General features: G+C 52.4%; 1 protein-coding gene across 7 annotated transcripts in view; it reads right to left on the reverse strand.

Annotated features, from left to right (window-relative positions):
• Lingo1 (leucine rich repeat and Ig domain containing 1) overlaps nucleotides 1–22,237 on the reverse strand; it is a 182,100-nt gene that overhangs the window by 44,224 nt on the left and 115,639 nt on the right. For 5 of the 7 annotated variants that reach the window (XM_021207131.2, XM_029543329.1, XM_029543330.1 and 2 more), the window contains one exon: nucleotides 11,004–11,090. The exons of the other annotated variants lie outside the window; for them this stretch is intronic. The gene's annotated coding sequence lies outside the window, so the exon portion shown is untranslated. The remainder of the gene's footprint in view (nucleotides 1–11,003; nucleotides 11,091–22,237) is intronic. 7 annotated transcript variants of the gene reach the window in all.

Below are 22,237 nucleotides of genomic sequence, written 5' to 3' on the forward strand. Positions count from 1 at the left end.
GGTCAGGGGTTTGTGACCCATGAGACCCGCTAGCTTTCCTCATGTCTCCTTCTAGGCAGTGCCTCCTAGGTTCTTGTACAGCTGCTCTGGGAGGCATCTCGGAGATGGCTGGGCAACGTCTTGTCAGCCTAAGCTGTCCCCCCAAGGCACATGTCTTTCCACAGTGCCAGCCACCAAGAAGTCCCCGGCAAGTTGATTAGGACTGTCTCTAGGACTTTAGAGGGCCGTGTGAGGCACCAGGGAGAGCCAGGCCCAGGCACAGCAAGTCCCTGTCGCCTCCAGCTGTGGAGGGAGAGATGGAGGTATCCCTGTAGAGCCGGCTGCTGGTCATGCCTGGGCTCTCGTGTCCACACACGGCCACAGACCACTGCTCCGGGAACTCATGCTGCATCCTACCTGAGTATGCATGACTGTGGACTTGCATGCAGTGGGCCTGTAAGTGCACCTGCCTGGGCTCTGTGAGTTTGGGCAGGGCATGCTTGCTGCTTTTGTGGTCACGCTGGGCCCCATGGGTGTAAGGGAAAGATTTAGAAGATCAGCCACTGGGTGTCCAAGCCAAAGCCTTAGAAACTGCTGGGAGACAAGACCCCAGAAGAAGGCCTCACCATTTGTTCAAGCTCAACGCCAGTCTGGTGTCCTTTTGCGACCCTGCATAAACCCATCTTCCCGGGACTTGTCCACCATAAGTCCCTACATGGCATGTAGCCCAATTCTATGCTAAAGCCTGAGAGCTGGAGCCCTGCCCCTGGCCAAGGACTTTAATCTGCCACAGAAGGATTGAGTCGCTCGGGACTTGCTGCCTAGGTGGGACTCCAGCGTACTTGGCCTTTGTCTCCATTCTGCCCATTACGGCAGGTGCTGTGAGCTGAAGGGCTCTCTCACAGCTGTGGAGGCAGCCATGATCCCAGCTGTCCTCCGGGCCCAGCTCATGGCATCCGGCTCCTAAGCTCAAAGCAGTCTCAGTTTGTCTTCACACATCCCTCTATGGCTGACTCAGTTCCTAGGCTAGGGAACTGCCCACCCATGAGTGCTGACCTATTCATGCAGAGAAGGAGAAAGGCAAAGCCACTCCTGGCTTGCCTACAGTGGGTCCAGGCCTGCCCAGAGTCTTTGCACAGACTGTCCCCTCTTTCTGGGGTGCTTGCCCTTCCCAACAGTCTGAACATACCTGCTTTTCCTTAACTCAAATTCCAATGTTTGCATTGCTGGGCAGCCTTCTTCCTCCAATCCAGCCATCCCCTATCAGCACTACCTAGCCTCCCCTGGGCCGGTTCCTCTGCAGTTGGTCAGCCCCGTTCAAGCATTTGTCCCCAGTAGGCTATGGGCTCCCTGAGGACATGGCCGTAGGCCTTAGTACCCAGCAAGTTTTGGTTAAGGAATGAAAGATGTGGCCATAGGGCTTCCTGGCTAGCCGCACAGTGTCCTCTGGGTCCTTTAAGTTATACACCCACCCCTCATTCAAACCTGGGACGTCTGAGGTATGATAAAGGCCTTGTTCCCAGAGTGTACAGCATCCTGGGGTGTGGGCACACTGGATAGTGTGGAGTTCTGTTGTCACCATCCTGGTGGCTGACTGAGGACGGAGTGAGACCTGCTTTAGGACAGCCTCCATGTTGGGAGCTGGTGTGCAACCTCTCACCCCTGGTCTTCCACATGTATAAACAGAATTTCCTAGATGAATTGATTTGGGGCAGAGGCATTTCATGAGAGATCTTGGGACCTGCATGGCCTGCTTCCTGAGGCCACATCTTAGCTCTTCGATCCCCAGCAGCAGGTATGACTTGGCACCTCAGTTTCCCCATCTGTAAATCAGGCACGGTGAGTGGGGGATCAAATGCTTGCAAAACGGTTCTAACAGAGCCTGGCACCCAACGAGCCCTCAAAACACAGCTGGGCCTGAAGGCGGCTCAGCCAGTGAAGGGCTCTCCTTGTAAGCACAAGGCCCAGTTGGGTCAATAGACTCCGTAAAAAGGAAGCTGGGCATGGTGGCTCTCTCTTGGACTCCTATGTGCTGGGGCTGCAGAGACAGGCAGATCCTTCGCAGCTCAGTGGCTGGCCAGACTAGCCTACCTGGGAGCTTCAGGACAGTGAGAGATTGTCTCCAAAAAGTAGACAGAACTGTGGAACAGTACCTAATGCTGTCCTCTGGATGCCACATGTATGTAGACACATATATGTCTCTATATGCATGTACATACGTGTGGCTCTACATGCACATACAGGGGGAGGGGAGGGGGAGGGAGGGGAAGGGGAGGAGAAAAGGGAAGGGGAGAGGGAGAGGGAGAGGGAGAAGAAGAGGAAATCTGCATTGCTATTTTGTTTTAATACTGGCCTGGCCCTGGATAGGCTACAGCCAGTGGCAAGCAAGAGGCAGGCGAGGGTGGGCTGTCGTGTGAGTGACTCAACCTGTCTGGTAGTGTCTGGCTTGGATCTCTCTGCTCACGGGTCTGAAGGCTCTAGTTAACTGGATAGTAGTGCATGGAGGCAAACAGTACCATGATGGGAGGTTGCTGACCAAGCACCCTCTGTGTAGGAAGAAGAGCAGAAACCTGAGGTGGATGACCAGGAAGCTGCAGGTCTGGGCGCAAGCATGCCCACAGAGGACCATGCCTGCCTTTCTGAGGAAAGGATGCAAAAAGCCTAGGTGAAGCCAGCTCACAGAAAGGGAGGCCATCTTCCCCGTGCTAAGGACAGAGGCTGAGTTGACATTCTGTCACCTCCAGCAATCCAAGAGGCCCTTGATGGAGTCTTCTGGGGGCTATAGGGACCCTATGCAGAATAGCTAGGACTTGCTCAGAACTGTGGAAGCTGCTTTTTAGGCCAAGCCATCCTGGAAGAATGGGGATGGGCGGGGTAAATGTTCCAGGAATGGGCAGGATGGTGGATGCTCGGGTGAGCCGTGCTAAGGGGCCCCCGTGTCTGTTGGAAGACAGAGTGGAAGGGGGAAGTGGGGAAGAGGGTTTGACTTTTTTCAGATCAGCCCCCCCCATTTCTCCTCCCCGCTTCAGCCCTCTGTTAGTGTGCCACTGTGACATTAACAGCTGACATTCATAAGCTCCAGCTCTTCTTCTCATCTGCCAGACCAGGCTCAGTCAGGGAGAATCGCTAATTACAGCCACGACAAAGAAATATCAATGAGAGCGGCAAACACCCTGGTACCTGCCTGTTTGAGATGAAGAGATGGATGTGGCCATCTCTCCAGGACACGGTGAGTGGGAGGAGGGAGGAGAGACGGCTGAGGGGAAGAGAGCATCCTTTAGTGTGGGTCATGTATTTCCCAGGCAAGGTCTTTTCTACCAAGGGCCCAGAGCTGGGTCTGCCCCAGCCCCCATCCATCAGAACGTCAGGCCTGTCTCTGCCTGTCTGGGCCTCAGTAATACCTTCTACCATAATTCTAGTCCTGTCTGGAAGGTATAAAGGAAGAAGCGAATGAGGTGTAAGAGCCAGGTGGAGAAGGGGGTGATCCATGAGCTAATGGAGGAGGCTTATGGACTAGGGCTACAGGAGTTGACGCAAAGGTGCCAAGGCCACCAACAAAGGGACAGGCATGTTCCAATTTAATGAACTTTCAGAAGAAAATACCATTAACACCCTCAATCAAGTACTAAACTGTGATCACGATTAAATAGACACCGAGGGGCCCCGCACTAGCAGGATTCTGGGACCCCTGAGCCAGGGAGGTGTGAGGGCTTTGGAGACTTCCAGGCCATATACAAACCCTGACCAGACTCAACGGCAGGCCAGCCCTCACCTTGAGAGAACCTGAGAAGGCCACATGAAGAGTCAGATAAACGGGCTCCCTGAGTAGCTTCTGAGATGGCTGAAAGCAAGCATGGGAAACATACATGCTGGACAGTCCCATATGAACCAGCATGATCAGGGTTACATACTCTGTCATATATGCACCTGTACAGACAAGAAAGAGGCAAATGCACAGATACACACACTCAAAAACATACCCCAAACACAGGGAGACACACATATATATGATATGGTTAGATGCCCAACACACATGCGCGCGCGCACACACACACACACACACACACACACACACACACACACACACACACACATAGTTTGAAGTTCCAAGCTGGGCTCTCACTGGCCCTTGAGGCCCTCCCTGCTTAGAAGGAAATAGGAAGCCCTATGCTGCCTCTGGGTGCACATGGCCTCTTTAGCCCTGGCCAAGCCAAGCAGCAGCGACTAGGCTGCCTGGGAGGTGAAGCCCAACGTGGCCTGAATATTTCACAGGAGATTTGGCTTCACAGAAAATCCCTTCTTCGCCTCTGTGCATGTCAGGGTATAATTACCCATTAAGTGGCAGAGCAGAAACCTGGGTGTCGGCACTGCCCCTGGCTCTGCAGAGCCCTGGGAGCTCCTGGCCAGGCCTGTCCCAGCTCTCACCCAGCAGAGAGGAGAATGCTGCGTGTCATCTTGGAACACAGAGTATCCTGGTTTAGAGTCACATCAGTCCTGGCTTCTCAGACTGCCAGCTGCCAGGTGAAAAAGGGATGAGGCTAACTACTCACCTTCCCTTTCTCTCTAGTCAGTATCTATCTCCTGGAGCCATGACAGGGGATATAGAGTGAGGCAGAAGGCACTGGAGGAAGGGAGACACTGAGGCTGGGCCTGGTGACCCTGATCCTGTCCTCAGGAACTCGCTTCTTCCTTCCCCAAGCCCTAGAAAATGTTCCTAGGGATGAAGTTCAGCCCAGTGGATCCCCTCTAGAACACCCTCTAGGACCACCGAAGTCCACAGCCCTCTCCATCACTGCTTGTAATCAAGACCTGACCCAGCAGGGGTGACAGTGCCTGAGAGCCTATATCCAATGTACCCAAACTAAACACGGTTCAGAACCAGCAAGCCCACGGTTAGGAACAGACCTAGGGGACTCAAAACAAGGCTGAGTACACATGTTCATGACAGCACTATCCACAACAGCTTTCAAGTAAAGGCTACTCAAATGTCCTCCAACCATCAGATAAACAAACGTGGCACACGCAGTGAACTATTATGCAGCCGTGATAATGAACAGGGCAGTGGGACATAGCCCAGCCTAGAGGAACATGAAACAGTAATGGCGAGGGCCAGGGGTTCCTGTGACTCCTGCTTGAAGCCAGAGTGGGTCAGTGGTTGCCAGGGCTGAGCCTAGGGGAGAATGGGGAAGCGCTGCTCATAGGTGCAGGGTGATAAAAACACACTGGAATTAGATAGTGACCATGACTTCAGAATCTTGTGCATATCCTAAAAACTATTTCAAAATGGCAGCGTTTATGGTATATAAATTATGTCTCACTTAAAAAAAAAAAGTTGCTTAAAATAGAACAAAACGAACCCACGGTGCCTCTAATGCTTTGCCTCTTGCTTACATGTTTGTCTCCTCCCAGGTATGGAAGCAGAGCCCGAGGCCCAGCCATGGTCCTGGAGTTGCCCGCCCAGGGCAGGCACTGGGCTGGAGCAGTGACCACACCAGGACATACTCATGTAACCTTCAGGCTGGCCCCAGTCCACAGATATGACCCATGAGGCTCGTGGGTGTTTAGCTCATGCCCTAAAGTCAGGTGGCAGTCTGGAGGCAACACTAGGAAGAAAAGCCAGGCCTTGTGTGACCCAGGCTGTCACAGTGCTGACAGAGGGTCAGTTTTGCCATTGTTTCCTGCCCTATGGCCCTCCAGATCCCCAGAGCCTCCGCATCAAGTTGGCTTGCTAACCGGACTCCTTTTCCTTTTAAAGGTGAGTGACCCAGTCCCATCTGCCCTTCCGTTCGTACAGACTCCCTGTGAACTCTTGCCCAGCTCTGCTCTCTGGTATCAGGCATTCCCTCCCTCCCTGGAAGTCTCTATCCTTCCTGAACTTGAGTGCACCTGGCTACAGGTTGACCCAGGACCTGCCGGGCCTCCAGCTAGAAGCAAGGTAGCCGGTGACTCAGGCCTGGTTACCACCAAAGAGTCCCGGGCCCTGGGAGGGGGCAGGTGCGGGAATGGGGTGCTGGCAGAGAAATTGCTTTCAGTCTCAGGGTCCCAGCAAGACTAAGCCAGCGTGTAACATAATAACAACGGTTCTGTGTCTGTTACTTTTACATATATGATGGCCACCTATAGACACGGATCTGTCATGAACAGAGAGGTGAGGGGAGGGGAGAAGTCCCTCCTTCATCCCCTTCCCAGAGCAAACTGTCAATAGCAGAAGGGTGAGACAATTGTACCCCCGGGGCTTAGTTAGCCGCCTGCTTCAGTGAACCCTGATCCTGTGTATACCTTGAACCTTGAACCTGACTCTGGTGGTAAACTGAACCTTAACCCTCCAGGCAGGGTAGGTGGACTGGCTCTCAGGGAACTGGAGGAGATTCCAGATGGCTCACTCTCTCTCCTCCCCCCTCTGCAGGGTTGGATGACAGATCTGAACTGTGGGTGTCTCAGCTGAGTGATGGCTGACAGCTGGGCCCAGGGTGGATCATGAGTGGCTGATGTTCTGACCTTCCGGAGACCAGACACACACCACACATCCTGGGATTGTCTGTAGCAGGTGCCTGATAGATGCCAGTTCCCTCTCTGAGCCCCACCCCGGGCTTCTTGGAGTTGTTGCTCCCCTCCCCCCTTCCCTCCTGTGGTGGTCCAATCACCTTCCTCTCCAGATAGAGCCAGGGGAAGCTATGAACTGCCAGCTGCACTCCCCAGCCTTTCTTAACCCAGATACACCTCCCCAGGCGCCACTCAGTACCCTCTGCAGGCTGCCAGCTAACCCCTCAGAGGTGTTAACTGATAATGAAGACGTTAGCTGTAAGCTGAAGTGTGGTTCCCTGCCAGGAGTATTTTGGTCTTTCCGGGTTGGTTTTTGGAAATGGGAAAACCTTCCCGACCCAGCCAAATGGTAGACAGGGATGCGGGCGATGGGTGGCGTGTGTGTGTGTGTGTGTGTGTGTGTGTGTGTGTGTGTGTGTAGGGGACAGTTGGTGCTGGAGCCTTCCACCTCTCTGAGAGGAACAGAATATAGGCCTTCTAGTTTTAGAAGCACCCCGAGAAGGTGACCCTACTAGCTGAGGTATGAAGCACCTTTGAGCCTCAGTTTCTTTGTGTGCAGATGAAGAAATAGCATAGCAGCCTCACGAAGCTGTGTTGCCAAACGACCTCAGCGAAGCTAAGGGTGTGTGCTGGGCACAGAGGAGCAAGCATGTTGGCCCTGACCCCTTTCTCTCTTTTCTGTCCTATCAGCCTCCCCAGCCCTTGCTTCTCACAGAGTCCCCATCAACCACTGAGTCTACTGTCCCAATTTTCAAAGTCTCTTCCCAGGCAAAGGGCAACGGTAGCAGGATGGATGCGAGGAAACCCTGAGGACATTTGGACATCGGCGGAGGCTGAGGATTGCAGTTCAGGAGGAAAGCGCCTTCCTCACTGACTGGCCTCCTGTCGTGTGTCCCCCACATACTGAGCATGGTTTCCAGGAAGTGGAGAAATTTGGGGTAGTAGGGACCCTCGGGAGGTGCAGCCTTATTGGGTAAAGAATGACACTGGGCGGGCTTTCAGGGTTGTAGCCTCATCCTACTTCCTTTCTCTCTGTTTCCTGTGAGTGATTGACCTGTGAGCTCTCACTTCCTGTTCCCCCTGCCATTTGCTGGGGAACATGCTGGGCCTATCTGTTGTCATGGCGTCCCAAGATTTTGGACTCTTCCTCAGGAACCATAAACCCACATAAACCCCTCCTTCTGTGAGTTGTTTGTGGCCATGGCGTTTATCGCAGCAACAGAGAGGTAATGAATACAGACCCCTACCACAAATCACACACTGGAGATGCACCAGGGGTTTAAACATAGTTAAAATCTTATAAACATCTAGAAACCTATAGGGTGGTTAAAAACAAAACAAAACAAAAGCAGAAACTTTGGGGGAAAAGAGTGACCTGTTAGATTATAGGAAAATGTTGAACTTTTGACGGATTAAAATAAACCATAAACTAAATAAAAAAGAAAGCATGTAAGAAACAATCTGTGAAAAACTATTTGCAACACAAACCTAAGAAGTAACCTCTCACCCACCAGTAGGATGCAGTTCGCTGCCTCAGCCTGTTCCCCAGCCTCTGACGGGGTCTCGGTGAGTCAGCCCATCTGACCACACTGGCAACACATCTCCCCCTTTACCTCCAGGGAAACACAGCTGAGCATCCTTCGCTCACGCCCTCAGTTCCCTTCTGTTCTAAGCCTCTAGCCAGCAGAGGTCTCGGGTGAGTCCTGGGTTTCTCATCTGTCTTTGCTCACTCCTGTTTAGCTCTCATTTAATCTCAAGGCATTAAATCCGACCTTTAAGCAGAAGACCAGAAATCTGTCTCCAGCTCAAAACTGTCCCCAGAGCTACAGTCCTGTACCTCTGCCAATCCCACAGTTCCCACAGAGCTCTGTTGGTGTCCCACCCTTCACACATCCATAGTCAGGACTGGAGCACAGGCGTACCACTCAGGCCCCACAAGCAGAGGGGCCCTATGCTTGGCTAAGGCTGCTCTGTCCTACATCACTGGGAAATTAAATAAAATTGCCCGGAGGGACATCTATTTTCATTTTTGCTCTGGGCCTCATACATAGTACATCCCATTCTTCCCACAGCTGGATCCCTTCTCTACAGCTTCCCCCTTCCATTCTGGCTACACAATGAGCATCCCTAATCTCAAACTCCAAAACCCCAGACGGCTGAGCTGCTGACATAACGCCACAAGTAGAGAAGTCCGTATGGTGGGCCTGGAGATGTAGGGTACTTGTCTGGCTGCACAAAGCCTCGAACTCATCCTCTGGCACCACACAAATCAGCAACAGTGGTTTACGCCTGTGATCCTAGCACTTGGGAAGCAAAGGCAGGAAGATCAAGTCCTGATATTATCCACCTCTCCTGCTCTCTCTCTCTCTCTCTCTCTCTCTCTCTCTCTCTCTCTCTCTCTCTCTCTCGTGTTTTGTCTTTAATTATAGTAGGTGTTTTGTCTTTATGCATTTCTGTGCACTTGTGTGTGCAGTATGCTGGAGTCCAGACGAGGGCATCAGTTCCTTCTTGAATTAGAGTTATAAATGGTTGTGAGCCACCATGTGGGTTCCGGGAATCAAACCCAGGTCCTCGGGAAGAGCCACCAGTGTGCTTAAGCAATGAGCCTCCTCTCTCCTGCCCCTGCTGCCGCTCCCCACCCCAGCACTCTTGTACATGTTATCTTTCATGTTCCCATCCGTTTTTCCTCCATGAAGGTATAAGCTCCACGGAGAAGGTGTTTGGGTCAGTTCAGTTCGCTGCCACGCTCCTAACTAAACCGGCGTTCAACATAAACGAGGCACCTGACCAATACCTACTGATCAATGAACATGGGGAGAGAGAAATGGGCAGAAAGCCTGAGTGGAGCCACCTCACCAGCAGAGACTCAGACATGGCCAATGGATACGTATCCTGTATCGTTAGCACCTGGAGAAACGTAAAGTAGAATCATTTTCTCCTATCGGGTTGGCAGGAGTGTGAGTGGCTGGTAGTGGCGGTGTCTGGGAAGGACGGCCTTGTGCACGGTGACCTTCCCAAAGTGTATCTGGTTGTACAGAACAGATCAAATGTGCAAATATGCACATTCTCTAACTCGGGTAGAGCACTTCCAAAAACATCTTGAAGGTCTCACAGTGCAAATGTACACAGACGAATAAACCCAAAGGTTCCTTGAGTGAGGTGTATAAATAGCCAAATGCGGGAAACCACCTAAATGGCCCCGACAGGATTAATAATTGATGAAGAATTTACAGACCATCTACACAATGGATGTGAAGGGAAGAGTTGCATGGATAAACCTGGGTGGTTCACATGTTTGGCAAAAAAAAAAAAATACTGTAATAGAGTCATATGCCTGGTATAACCATGCATTTTGGTCTTTAAAATATGTTTGTAAGTAAAAGGGGAAAGGTCCAGAAGGACAAATAATCAAATGCCTTAGCTGTGGTTAGTTAGTCCCTGTGAGGAAGGGCTCCAATGCATGCTTTCAATTACCCAGGTAGGCAGATGGTAGGAGACAGACTACTTTAATACTGGAAAGATGCCTCCATCTAGGATAAGAACATCCTGTGCCGACCCTGGGTAAAAGGATGCAGAATGCCCCACCAAGGCCCTGTAGCCCTGCCCTGTCTCATCCCTGTGGCCTCTCTTCTCCATCTCACACCTCAGACACTGAGCTCTTTCTATTCCTGATTCCCTTCACAGTTCCACGCCCGCCCGTCTCACAGCTCTGTTCACAGGCACACAGGCCCAGCTCGCCTTGCCCCATGACCTCCTTGGCCTAGCTCTGCTGTTAAGAGCCAGAAAGAGACTTGCCTTTCTTTTCTTTTTGGTTTTTTGAGACAGTGTCTCTTTGTGTACCCTTGGCTGTCCTGGAACTCTCTCTGTAGACCAGGCTGGCCTTAAACTCAGAGATCCACCTGCCTCTACCTCCCAAGGGCTGGGATTAAAGGCGTGAGCTACCACTTCCCGGACAAGAGTCCTGTTGCACTCTTCAGGACCAGACTACAATCCGAGCCTCAGAGCTCCACCATGGGGGCAGTTTGGGGGTCAATGACTGCGGCCTAAGCAGGCCAACTGCCTCTAGCTGCAAGCTAGCCAGAGCAGGGAACAATGGTACAGATGGGCCATACCTGGGACTGAGAGAAGACTCCCATCAAGGAAGGAGCCCTTCTGAGAACTGGGAACTTCCAGGTAAGAGAGCTGTCAGGTGTCTGTGGTACCAAGCATTTGAAAGCCAGAATGACAGCGGAGGAGGTCCAGGAGCCGAGCCTCCAGTGGTAGGGTACTTGGCAGGTGTGCATGGCGTCTAGATCCAGAGACCCAAGCTGGGCCTCTCTGAACAAGCATTTGCTGCAGTGACTTAGAGCCCTCGATTGGGAATCCTTCCATGGCATGGGTTCAGTCAGTGAGCTCTGTCTTGGTCAGGACCCTCATCCTCACACTAATCCTTCATACCCACGACAACACAGGCCCGGTGAGTTGCCTCACTCTCTCCCTACCTGGGTCAGATGGCACAGGGAGCCAAGCAGAGAGGCTGCCAAAGGCCTGGGGGCACAGCCGCCTTCGGGGCTCAGTCTCAGCATGCACTGTGAGGGAAGAACAGGAAGTTAGTGTTATAGGATGGGCTTCCAGCTACCATGAGTGGCCCCAGACAGATCCTACTGCCTAGCCCACAGGGCTTCATGCTGCACAGTATAGGCATGTGGGTACCAGCCTGCATTCCCATTCCCTAGCCCACTCGAGTACAAGTACCCACGCTGAGTGACCACAGCCTAGGAGCACAGACTCCCTATCTGGCCCTTTCTTCCCTCCCAGTCTCCATCGGTGTCGCATGGGTCTGCCTACCTCGGCTTTATTGACAAGCACAGGAACCCAATCCTCTTCACCATTCCCATGCTGCCCACCAAGTCTGTCTCCTGCCTTCTGGAAGCTTCACTAGTTTGTCTTCAGTGCTTAGCACCCAGGATGCCTGGCTTCTAGTCCACCATCTCATGATACTAACAGTGAGGCCCACCGCTGCCCACCAGTTCTCCAGCCTTGGCCTGTGGGCCTGTGGGCCTGTGGGTCTGTGGGCCTGTGGGCCTGAGGGCCAGTGGGCCTGTGGGCCTGTGGGCCTGTGGGCCTGTAGGCCTGTGGGCCTGTGGCTGGCCCACATCCTCCTTTAGGATTCACCTTCCCATGCTGTGTGGCACCCCTCTCCTCTTAATCATGGCCCCAGATTGCTTCCTTCCCTCCCCTCACAGGCTCTCACACCGTACCTCAGTCACTCCATCTGTTCCGAGTATGGCCCTCAGGCCCTGACCTCCTCCCTCAGCCCAGGTTGCCCCAGAGCCTCTTCTTAACTCCTCCTCACCTGGGTTTCAGCCCGAGGCACCACCTCATAGAAACCTTGCCCACCAAGCAAGGAGGGTGTGAGGGCCCCCACAACATACCGTCCTCCTTCACATGTATGTCACGTCACCTGTCCCTGCCTGTTTCAACAGTTTCATAGAACACTATCTCTCAGGCACAGTAATTGAGGTACAACTAACGTGTAGTTCAGCTCACCATTTCTGTGAGTCTTGACTACGGCAAACAGGCATGCAGCTACCACCACAATCGAGGTAGAGAACAGTTCTGTCTCTAGGGGCTGTCCTTCCATTACCAATGTCTCCCTAACTTCTGGCAACTATTGACCTGTTTCTGTCCCTGTAGTTTCGTTCTCTCTGGAGTCTATGAAGAGAAATCTCTGTGGAGCCCCCTGTCTGGTTCTGTTCACTCAGCACGCTGCGTTTGAGATTCATCTGTGTTGTCTCGTGTCAGAGTCTCTGCCTTTCTACGGCTGAGTAGTATTCCATTATTTATCCACTCACCACTGAAAGAACACTTGTGCTGTCAACCTGTTTTTGTAGACGTAAAGCCACCATAAATATTCAGATGGGTTCTTGCATGAGTGAAGCTGTTTCTCTTGGCAGGTACCTAGCAGAATCATTTGTGAGCGTGCGCGGTAAGCTTTCTTTGTAAGAAGCCGCCATGTTGTTGGCCAAAGTGGCTGTACTGTCTTGCATTCCCAGGAGCAAACTTTGAGCATTCCATCCAGTTGCTCTGAGTCCTCGCCAACACTCATCCTGTCAGTATGTGAAGGCATCAGTGTAGCAATGGTGTAGCAACGTCTCGCTGGCGGTGTGACTTGTGCCTCCTCCCACCCCCACACCCTGGCTGTGAATGTCTTCTGTGCGTGGTTCATTTTCTAGCACCAACCTAATAGGAAACTTTCTTCTTAGGCTAATTATTTTATTTTATTTTATGTGTGAGTGTTTGCCTACATGAACTATATGTGTACACCGTGTGTGTTCCTGATATCCATGGAGGCTGGAAGAGGGAATCAGATCCTCTGGATCTGGAGTTACAGATGGTCAAGAGCCTCTGTGTATGCTGGGAATCAAACCTGGGTCCTCTGAAAACCGCCAGTACTCTGAGCCTCTGGACCATCTCTCCAGCCCCCAATTTAATTGTTTACCCATGTGTCTCCCATCTACCCTGTCAGTGTCTGGTGCTGGGTGGTGCTGCTGGTGGTGATAGCTGGCATCCACAAAGCCCTGTCTAGCACTTTACAGATACTAGCTCATTTAAGCCTCACGACCACGCCAAGACAGATGCTGTCAATAGTTCCACTTGATTTGTTTCTTTTGTGGTGTACCCAAGATGTAGCCTGGGCCCCTGAACATGTTAGACAAGCCCTTTACACTGAAATGTACCCCGCCCCACTCCAGTATTCTAATTCTGCAAAGGAGGAAAAAAAGAGACACGGAAAAGGAGTCAGCCCATGGTTACACAGGTACCAAGAGGCAGAGGTGAGTTTTCATCCTGGTGTTCAGGAGTCAGAATCAATTGTCCTAATCAGGGCATGACATGAACCACAACAGCCATGTAATAAACTCTAGGCAGGATGAAACAAACAGGAAGCCACAGTCTTGGCCTTTGTTGTTCTGACTGACCTTGGGAGCAAAGTGTGTTCCCATTGAAAGCATGTGTGCTCTCTGTCCTCTGTAGTCCCCTGGGCGGTGAGAGAGGCTTAGGCCAATGGGCTATGAGCAGACTCACCCCACCACCTCCCAACCCCCACACCCTCACATCCCCTCTGGGCACAGTGACTGGAGGTCACAGATTCTCAATGGTGAAGCAAGACTATAAGGTAGAGCTTCTGAGGACTCCCTGAGTGGCTGGGTACACTTAAGGCCCGGCCCTCCCTGCCCTCAGTACTTACTTCTCGACAGCCAAGCAGGGAGGCAGTGAGCATGAGGCCCTAAGATGCCCAGTTTCCAAGGGCCTTACTGATGGTAACACAGACCCTGGAGCCACGGGAGAGATGGCAGCTTGACCTCCCAGCATGGATTGCTGGAAGGCAGAACTAGGCCCCTCTGGAGCTTCTAAATAATTGAGGTTTGGGGGTGACCACCACAGTTGCCAGCTGTGGAGATCCTTCTCCACAAGTAAGAGGTTCCCAGGCCCCACAGAGGGGCTCCCGGTACGGGTATCCCCACATGGAGAAGGGAGGCAGGAGCTGAGGCAAGGTGACACTGCCTTGACCATTGAGAGCCTACAGGGGCCCGAGCTTGCCTTTAGAAGGGCCAGGACAAGCCGGACAGCGGTGGCACACACCTTTAATCCCAGCACTTGGGAGGCAGAGGCAGGTGGGTTTCTGAGTTCGAGGCCAGCCTGGTCTACAGAGTGAGTTCCAGGACAGCCAGGGCTATACAGAGAAACCCTGTCTCTAAATAAATAAATAAATAAATGGCACCCTGAGAGTGGCTACCTAGCCTTGGAACTAGGACCAGTTCTCAGAATGACTCCAGGACCCCAACTCAGCTGCCGAGAGTGGATCATGGGGCAGGGGGAGGGGAGGAGAAACCCACAGGGCTTTGGTACTGCTAACTTAATTGTAGGCTTCTGTTTCAAACTCATTGGTGCTTCAGTTGGCAATTATCACTTTAGACACGGTGTGCTCCTATGGGAGCACAGAACGGGGGAAGAGGCAGCCTGCTTACCCAAGATACCATGCGGACTGGTGGCACTCACTCGAGGGAGAGGTCTTAAAGTTTATACGTGCCCTGCCCCTTCTCGATTTTCCTAAGAAGCGAGACAGAATGCAATGGAATGCCCCCTCCTCAAAATAGCAGGTGCCACCTGGCTCCTTCTAGGTCAACTCAGCTTCTCACATGCGACTGGGTACTACTGATCTCCACGCATGCATGCCTCTGCTCCACAGCCCCGCCTTGCTGTGAACTCCATCGCAGCATCATTTGTAAAGCACCCTACTGGATTCAGGAATGTGCTGGCAACTGGGTTGGAGTGGAGGCTGCTTAAAGTGAAGATTCCCCTGGGGCAAAGGGCAGGTTGAGCGGGACCCCGAGGGCCTGGTGCAGGACTTCCTGAACATGGTTGTGAAGAAGCCTCTCTGAGGCTGTGGAGTGACAGCTTCTGCTGGATGTGGCCATTCAGGGGGGACCAAATGGCATCCCACCATCTTTTAATCCTGACCTTGTAATCCTTAAATTTTATTTTTTCATGTGTATGTGTATGGGTGCCTTGTTTGTGTGTATGTCTATATACTATATAAATGACATGCCCCAAGAGGCCACAGGAGGGTGCTGGATTCCCTAGAGCTGGGGTTATAGAAGTTGTGAACTGTCACATGGGAGCCGGGAACCGAACCCAGGTCTGAGACTGGTGCTCTTAACCACTAAGCTATCTCTCCCGACCAGCATTGCATCCTGTTTTGGGCCTGGAAATCGGGACACACCAGCAGCAGCAATGACCACTCTTTTCTTCTTGAGGCTTTCCCTAATTGCTTGGGAAATCCAAAAATTCTGTGGGCCTGAGAACTCTGGAATTGAGACACCTGGAAGCCAGGCTGAGACCACAGGATCTCCCCAGGTGATGTAGGAGGGGAGCCGTGGCCTGGATTAGCCAGTATCCTTGCTAAGGGTGGTGAGAGGGATTCTTCCTGGAGTCAGGTTTCAGGAGTGGCAGCCAGGCTGGATCAGCTCAGACAGTGTGCGGCTGAGCGCTCTGAGGGAGTGAGGGCCTTCACCTTGGATGTCATGGTCTGGTTCTCAGAGACTGGGCCATGACAGATTAATACTCAGGATGAAATGCCTGGCCAGAGCGGCCCCGAGAGAAGCCCCAGAGACCACCCTAACTTCTCTCCTGTGATTTTTATCCTGGCAGCTTGGGCTTTAATTCACAGGTCTGGCAAGAGTTTGAGACCAAAAGCAGAGGGCAAAGGTTCAAAGGCAAAAATGCTGACAAGATTCCTAGGGGGCCTGAGGGGCATAGGAATGAGGTCGGTGGTGGAGGGATTGTGGAGGGACAGGAGGAATCAACGACACCCTTGCCAGAACCGTCATTGTCACCACCGTCATCGCCACTACAGATACACCAATGAGCCCCCGTGTGAAGTGTACTGACTCACACTGCCTACAGACACCCAAGGAGGTGGGCACTGTGATTGTACCACTCTCAGGATGGAGCACAGGACAAAAAGATGAAATGTCTCAGAAGAACCGGGCCACGCTTCAAACGCGGGCTCTGTAATTGTCCTTAAGAGTCCCTGATGACTCCAGTTGGCCACATTAGAAATGAGCGGAAGGACACAGCAGGAATTCTGGGTGGGGGAGGTTGGGTCAGAGTTACCTAAAAAAAAAAAAAAAAAAAAAAGTCTTTGCACCATTTAGTAGCTCTATGACCCTTAGTGAGGAACATAATGTCTTTGCATCTGATTCCTTATGAAAAAACAAAGTTTCCTATGACAATAGGGGAGAGAGGGGAGGAAGGAGGGGGAAGAGGGAAAGGGGAGGAGAGAGACAGACAAAGAGACAGAGACAGAGAAACAGAAAGGTGATACATACACTCCACAAAAGTAAACACCTTTCCCAACCAGGCCATAGTATAGATGAGACACTATCCAGAACCCCTGGCGTATACATGAAGCATACATGTATATAACACACATGTAAGCCCTGCAGACGTGAGCATATACACACCATACACAGTTTCCTCCCTATTCCCTACTGAGAATGGTGGGGGCACTGGTCACTCAGCCCCCAAGCCGAACACCAAGCCAGCCCTCTTTCTCTCACACCATCACACTGGGTTGCCGTGGCCCCCCCAGTTCCAGAACAACCTCTTCAAGCCCCACCCCCAACCCCCACTGTCTTTTCTGGCACAAGGGCCCCAGTTGCAGTTGAAGAACCCTGTCAGTCACACCTGACCTTGTCCCTGCTCCTCTGAGAAAGCCTTACAGGAAGTCTCTTCAAGCCAGACGTGTGCCTCAGAGGCCCAGAGAACCCTGACAGACTTGACTAAATAAAGGTGTAAGGCTGCTACATGGGCAAAGATGCCATAAACAGAGCTAAAAAGACAAACGGCTGGCCAGGGAGAGTATTTCCAATGCAAGCAACAGACGAAAGTTTGACCATTCCTAATGTGCTAAAAGCTCCTTTATATCAATAAGAAAAAAGGCAAAAAGAAAAGAAAAATGGGCAAAGGATCTGAACAGTCAAGCAACAGAGGAAGAAGCACTCGCGGCCAATAACCACATGAAAAGATGGCCTCATTGGGAAGGCACAAAGTGAGCGCTGGAACCACAGCAAGGCGGTTTTCTAGATTGGCAAAAATTAACAAGACCGACCGACCGAGCTGGGGTAGAAGGTGGTGGGGCAGCCACTCGCAGCCACTCCCTTTCACCGAGGACCAGCAGAAGCTGGCCTTATCTCTCAGAAGAGCGATGGCGCTGTCAAAACAACATCTGCACCCCGTCCCTGCAAGTCTACCCTAGAAATCCATCCTGCGGAAATGCCTACCTGTGCCAGCCGGATACATGAGCGAGGAGATTCACTGAAGCATTGTTTGCAGGAGTGAAGGATTGCAGGCAACCTAAATATCTATCAAAGGGGGACTGGTTACATAAATTACACTGCGTCCAAACAATGGAATATTAGGCAACGATTAAAAAGAACACCACAGACCTGTGCTGTGACATTGACAGATGCCTTCCACCCCCTGTAAGTGACAAACCGAGTGCCATCCCCAACTCCTTCATGGGGCCACTGCTGCAATAGCAGTGGGTGGAGGGCCTGCACACTATGTCCTGAGTGTGTGGTAGGCCTGAACTGTACTGAACCCCACCTCTGTGTTGCAAGCATCTATAGGAGGCCTGCCATTGCCTCTTTAACAGAAGAGGAAACATAAGCACAAAGAGGTTTCAGTATCTGGTCATAATCACACAGCCAGGATTAGAAAAACAGGTAAGGGAATCCGGACATGACCCTGTGTAGCCGTTCATCTGTCTCAGCACTCAGGCGGGGATCCATTGAACCTGGACCTGCTGTGCCTGAACAGTTAAATCTTGTCTGAGAGCCCCTGATGCCATTGTCTTGATCCTTCTCCTACAGGTAGACACAGTAGGAGGATGTGCAAGGAAGTTTACTAAGCAGGAAGCCAGCAGCCACCCCAGAAATCACGGGATGGGGAAGGATTGAATCCTGTGATGTACCCACTATGAGGGACCCCCTGAGCCAGGATAGAAGAAAAGCCGTGGACACAAGAAGATGGGATGATGGGTGTGTAGGGGACCTCAGCTTCCTCTTGTGTACCTACTGTGTGGCAGGTTCAGGGGACGACTAGCCTAGGACACCAGGTACAAATAATATCTTCCATTCCCCGTGTGGCTGATGTGTCAGAAGAGAATGCCCAAGAGCCCAGGAGGTAGCCAGTCAATAGCTGTGAGACCGTGCCCATAGGAAGTGCCTGGCATTGTGCCTGCAGTCAGGGGCCACAAAGGAGGCATCTGGGCCCAGTCTGGAAGGCTGCTGAGGTGCAGGTAGATGGGGAGAGGCACTCAGGACTGGAACGCCAGAGGCAGACGCTGGGAGGAGAGACATGCAAGCCCTCAGGGAAGAGCCCTGCTTCTGGCTGGAGGACAATTGAGGGTGGAAAGCCATGGGGATGTGGCAGGGGTGCTAGGGAGCCTCAGAGAGGAGCAGTGGAGACAAACTCTGGCAAGGAAGGGAGTGGATTAGTGGAGGGTCTGAGCAGACTGGCCTCTGAGGATCTGACCTTAGCCCAGGGCCTTAACTTCTCATCCATGGACCTGGCTTCCCAGGCTGCAGACGACTAAAAGAGACAGTTGAGGGCAGATGGCCCATCAGGGCACTCATCTTCCTGGGGTGCCTGCTGTGTAGAGTGAGCCTGGGTGAGCACATGCCCTCCAAGGCCCCCACCTCAGGGAAAAACATGTGAAGTGTCTATTGAGGGTGGGACTCAAGATCATGTGATCTCAGATGTTGTTCCTTGGTGTGACGGTGGGGGCAAAGCCAGTGACCTTGAGCAGGTCCATGCTCTCTCTTAGTTTTCGCAGATGGGTAGCTCCTGTAATCCTAAATGTTCAGGGATGGGCATAGATGAGGAAAATGGGGGTGAGAGAATGTAGAGGGGTGGGATCCGGTAGACAGAGGAAGGGGACAGAAGGCCACCCCACCCCGACCCCGGCTCTGGCTAGCACCATGCTCTGAGCTATAGTCAGCTCCCCATCCATCCCTGCCCAGCTGAGGGTTCCCTCACTTCCCCAGGCAAAGGCCCAGCTCTGAGTGACAGTCTAGTGGCTCAGGCTCTCTGACTGACTCCCTAGGCTCTGCTAGTGCCCATCCATGTTCTCCCCAGGTAAGAGGAGGGCACCTGAGCCCCCATGCTCTCAGAGTGAGTGTACTCCAGTGTGCAGGTCTGGAGGCCACAGGCCCAGCACATACCAGTTTGGCCTGGCCATATCCATATGAACATCACCACACAGAGCCCGGCCTGTCCCCAAGTCTTCTAGGAAAGGAACACACAGACACACAGACACACAGATACACACACACACATACACTCACAGACACACACACACACACACACACACACAGCTTCTTAATAAGGTGCCACTACCAGCCCAGTGCCAAGCATGCTGCCAGTCCTCCACTCAGTGAGAGGACCTTGGCTCACTGTGAGGGTCACAGCTAGTCCTGAGGAAAAGCCATTTTACCCAGGGATCCCAGCCTCTTATGGATGCCTTCCTCTTCCTCTCTTCCTCTTCCTCTTCCTCTCTTCCTTGCTGTCTCTACCTCCAGCCCTCCACCTCCCACCTGCTCCAAGCCAACGCTCTAAACACAGATCCATGGATCACCCCAGCCCCAAGGCCGCCCCCACCTCAGCTCTGATCACTCAGAGCTGTTGTTCCTGGGGTTTTTTTTTTTTTTCCACCTCCCCCACCAGCCCTGTGGGCAGGGACCACGTCTGATTCATCTAGGGCGTTCTGAGCAGGGTCTGGCACGGGAGTCCTGCCCACAGGCAGCAGAGCTGGCAGTGCAGATGGACAAACAGGGCCACTCAGCCTCCCACCCTAGCACCTGCCCCTCTGCTGGAAGATGTACCACAGCGCTTGGCGCATATGGGTCTGGAGCCAGCACAGTAAAGACAGAGTCCTTGGGCCTCCACACCACTGCCTGGCGGTAACACACCCTGCCTCTGTCCTGGGATCAGTCTTCTGGCTAGGCCCCTCTGCCCCAACACAGCAAAAACTGTCTCCAGGGGACTACATCCTTGAAAACACCAGAGAAGACAAGCTGTCTGGAACAGATGCCCAGGCACAGAGTACTATGGGTCACCAGGGCTACCCTGAGCCCCAATCCACTTGGCTTTATCCACTCGCCTATATATTAATCCACTTCCTCTGTTAGCACAGCTGCCTTAGCCCTAACCCAGGTCTGGCTGGACATGTAGGAGGAGGTGCCACCCCCATCACCTCTGTTATCAAGCTGCTGGGAATTCTTCTGCGTTTTTTTTCATCTGCTTTGCTGTCTCTCTCGTCTGAACCTCACATGGCTCAGGGTTGGCTCTTTGAAGGTGGGACCCCTGGTTCCTCGGGCTTCAGATGACTCCGACCTGACCCTCCCCTGGCTCAGAAGCAAGCACTGCATGGGTGACGGGCCTATCACTTCTGAGGGCAGCTGGGCCAGGGCGGGGGATGCCACTGCCTTTTGCCCCTACTTGCTTAGGCAGCTCTCCCACTGTGTACCGGTTGCTCTCAAGCACAGGGTCAAGTTGGCTTGCTGGCAAGACACACAGCTCTCATTTTAATTAATTAAAGAAAAATCTAATCACTGCATTAAACTTCTCATTACTCCACTTGAATACCCGTTAAGTAAATTTAATTACCAGAGGATTGGGTTTCCAGCCTCTTTCATTAGCTTCTGATAAGCCAGGGAGGGACGAGACGACTGGGAGCAGAACATTGCTCTTCCCAAGCCACAGAGCGCAGGGCGGGCACTGGACAGCGCCCCGGGGGCAGGCTATGGTGTCTGTCTCCTTGGATGTGAGCCTGGACCTGTGCCAGGGAGACCCTCTTCCCAGGCTGCCTCTGGGAAGGTGAAGGGCCAGGGTTTGTGGGTACAGTGCCTCCCTCTCGGCCCCTCTCGGTTAGCTCTGCCCTGCCTCTTTCCTGAAGAGTCTGAGGCTTCTGGGAACAATGTCAGCTGCACAGCTTAAAAATAAGAAATCAGGACAATTAAAAAAAAAAAAAAAAAAGGACAAGAAAGCAAAAGCAGGAAAAGGCTTACTGAGCAGTTGTGTCCTGAAGGCTCAGCAGAAAGACCCACAAACTCTCTCTGAGCTTCCTAGTGGGCAAGGCAAACAGAGCAGGATACTTTGTTACCGATATGGTAACCAGTGGAGTGTTTATGAGGAAGTGCATGCTGGGTATCTGTCTTTGTACATGGAACACGGACCCTTGGAGATGACCACTGGCCGGGACAGCAAGGAGAGACTCCCTGGAAGTGAAGGGCCCAGAAGTGGGCCTGGGAAAACAGAACAAGAAAAGATGTAAGGAGGCCACTGGACAGGAAAGAGAAGGGCTGCTGGGGACCAGGCAGAGGGGACAGCATCTCCATCTCCCCTGGCTGGAGAGGCCTGCCGCAGCTCATTGCTTCCTTTCTCCAGAGAAATGCCCTTCAAATGCACCCCTGGCTTGAGCAATGCTGGGCCCTATGGGTGGCCAGTGGCTGGCTAGTGCAGACTGGAGAGACTGGCTCCTTACCCAGGGGCCATTCTGAATCACGCTGAAGGACTGAACAGACTTTGCCCAAGACCATGCAAGACCCCCATTTCTGCCTCAGTCTCTCCATTTCCCCCCTTTTCTCCAGAGACCCTGCCCTCTGCATACAAGGCCTTGGCTCAAGCCCAGCTTACAGATTCTGACCAACATGATCATTCTAAGTTTGAAGAAACCACAGATGTCTCAAACGTTCCCAAAATAGGGAAAGGAAAAGAACAAGGGCATCTTGAGCTCCTGCCAGATGCCAGGTGCCAGGTGGCTCTCTTGGTGGCCCTGTCAGATGAGGAAACTAAACCCAGAGAAGAGGTGCAGAGATTCATCTGAGGACCCACGATAGGCTCAGACCCATTTGGTCTGGCTTCAAGCTGTCCTGTTGGGCAAATTCTGTCTGCATTTGTTATGTCTCTTTTAATTGTAAAGTCTCTGGTCTCCTGCAGCAAGGTTTCAAGATCTCTTCGAGAAACAACCTTTGCTCCATCTTTGTTTACCTGCCTAGAAAAGACCAGACCCTGTCCCCCAAGACCATCAGTGTCTTTAAGAACTGTGGACCTAATTAAAGGCACAGGATAGTCCAAATCCTGCCAATGAGAACCCATAGGTCAATTC

The sequence above is a fragment of the Mus pahari genome, chromosome 10 (genome assembly GCF_900095145.1).
Source record: "Mus pahari chromosome 10, PAHARI_EIJ_v1.1, whole genome shotgun sequence".
Classification (NCBI taxonomy): Eukaryota; Metazoa; Chordata; class Mammalia; order Rodentia; family Muridae; genus Mus; species Mus pahari.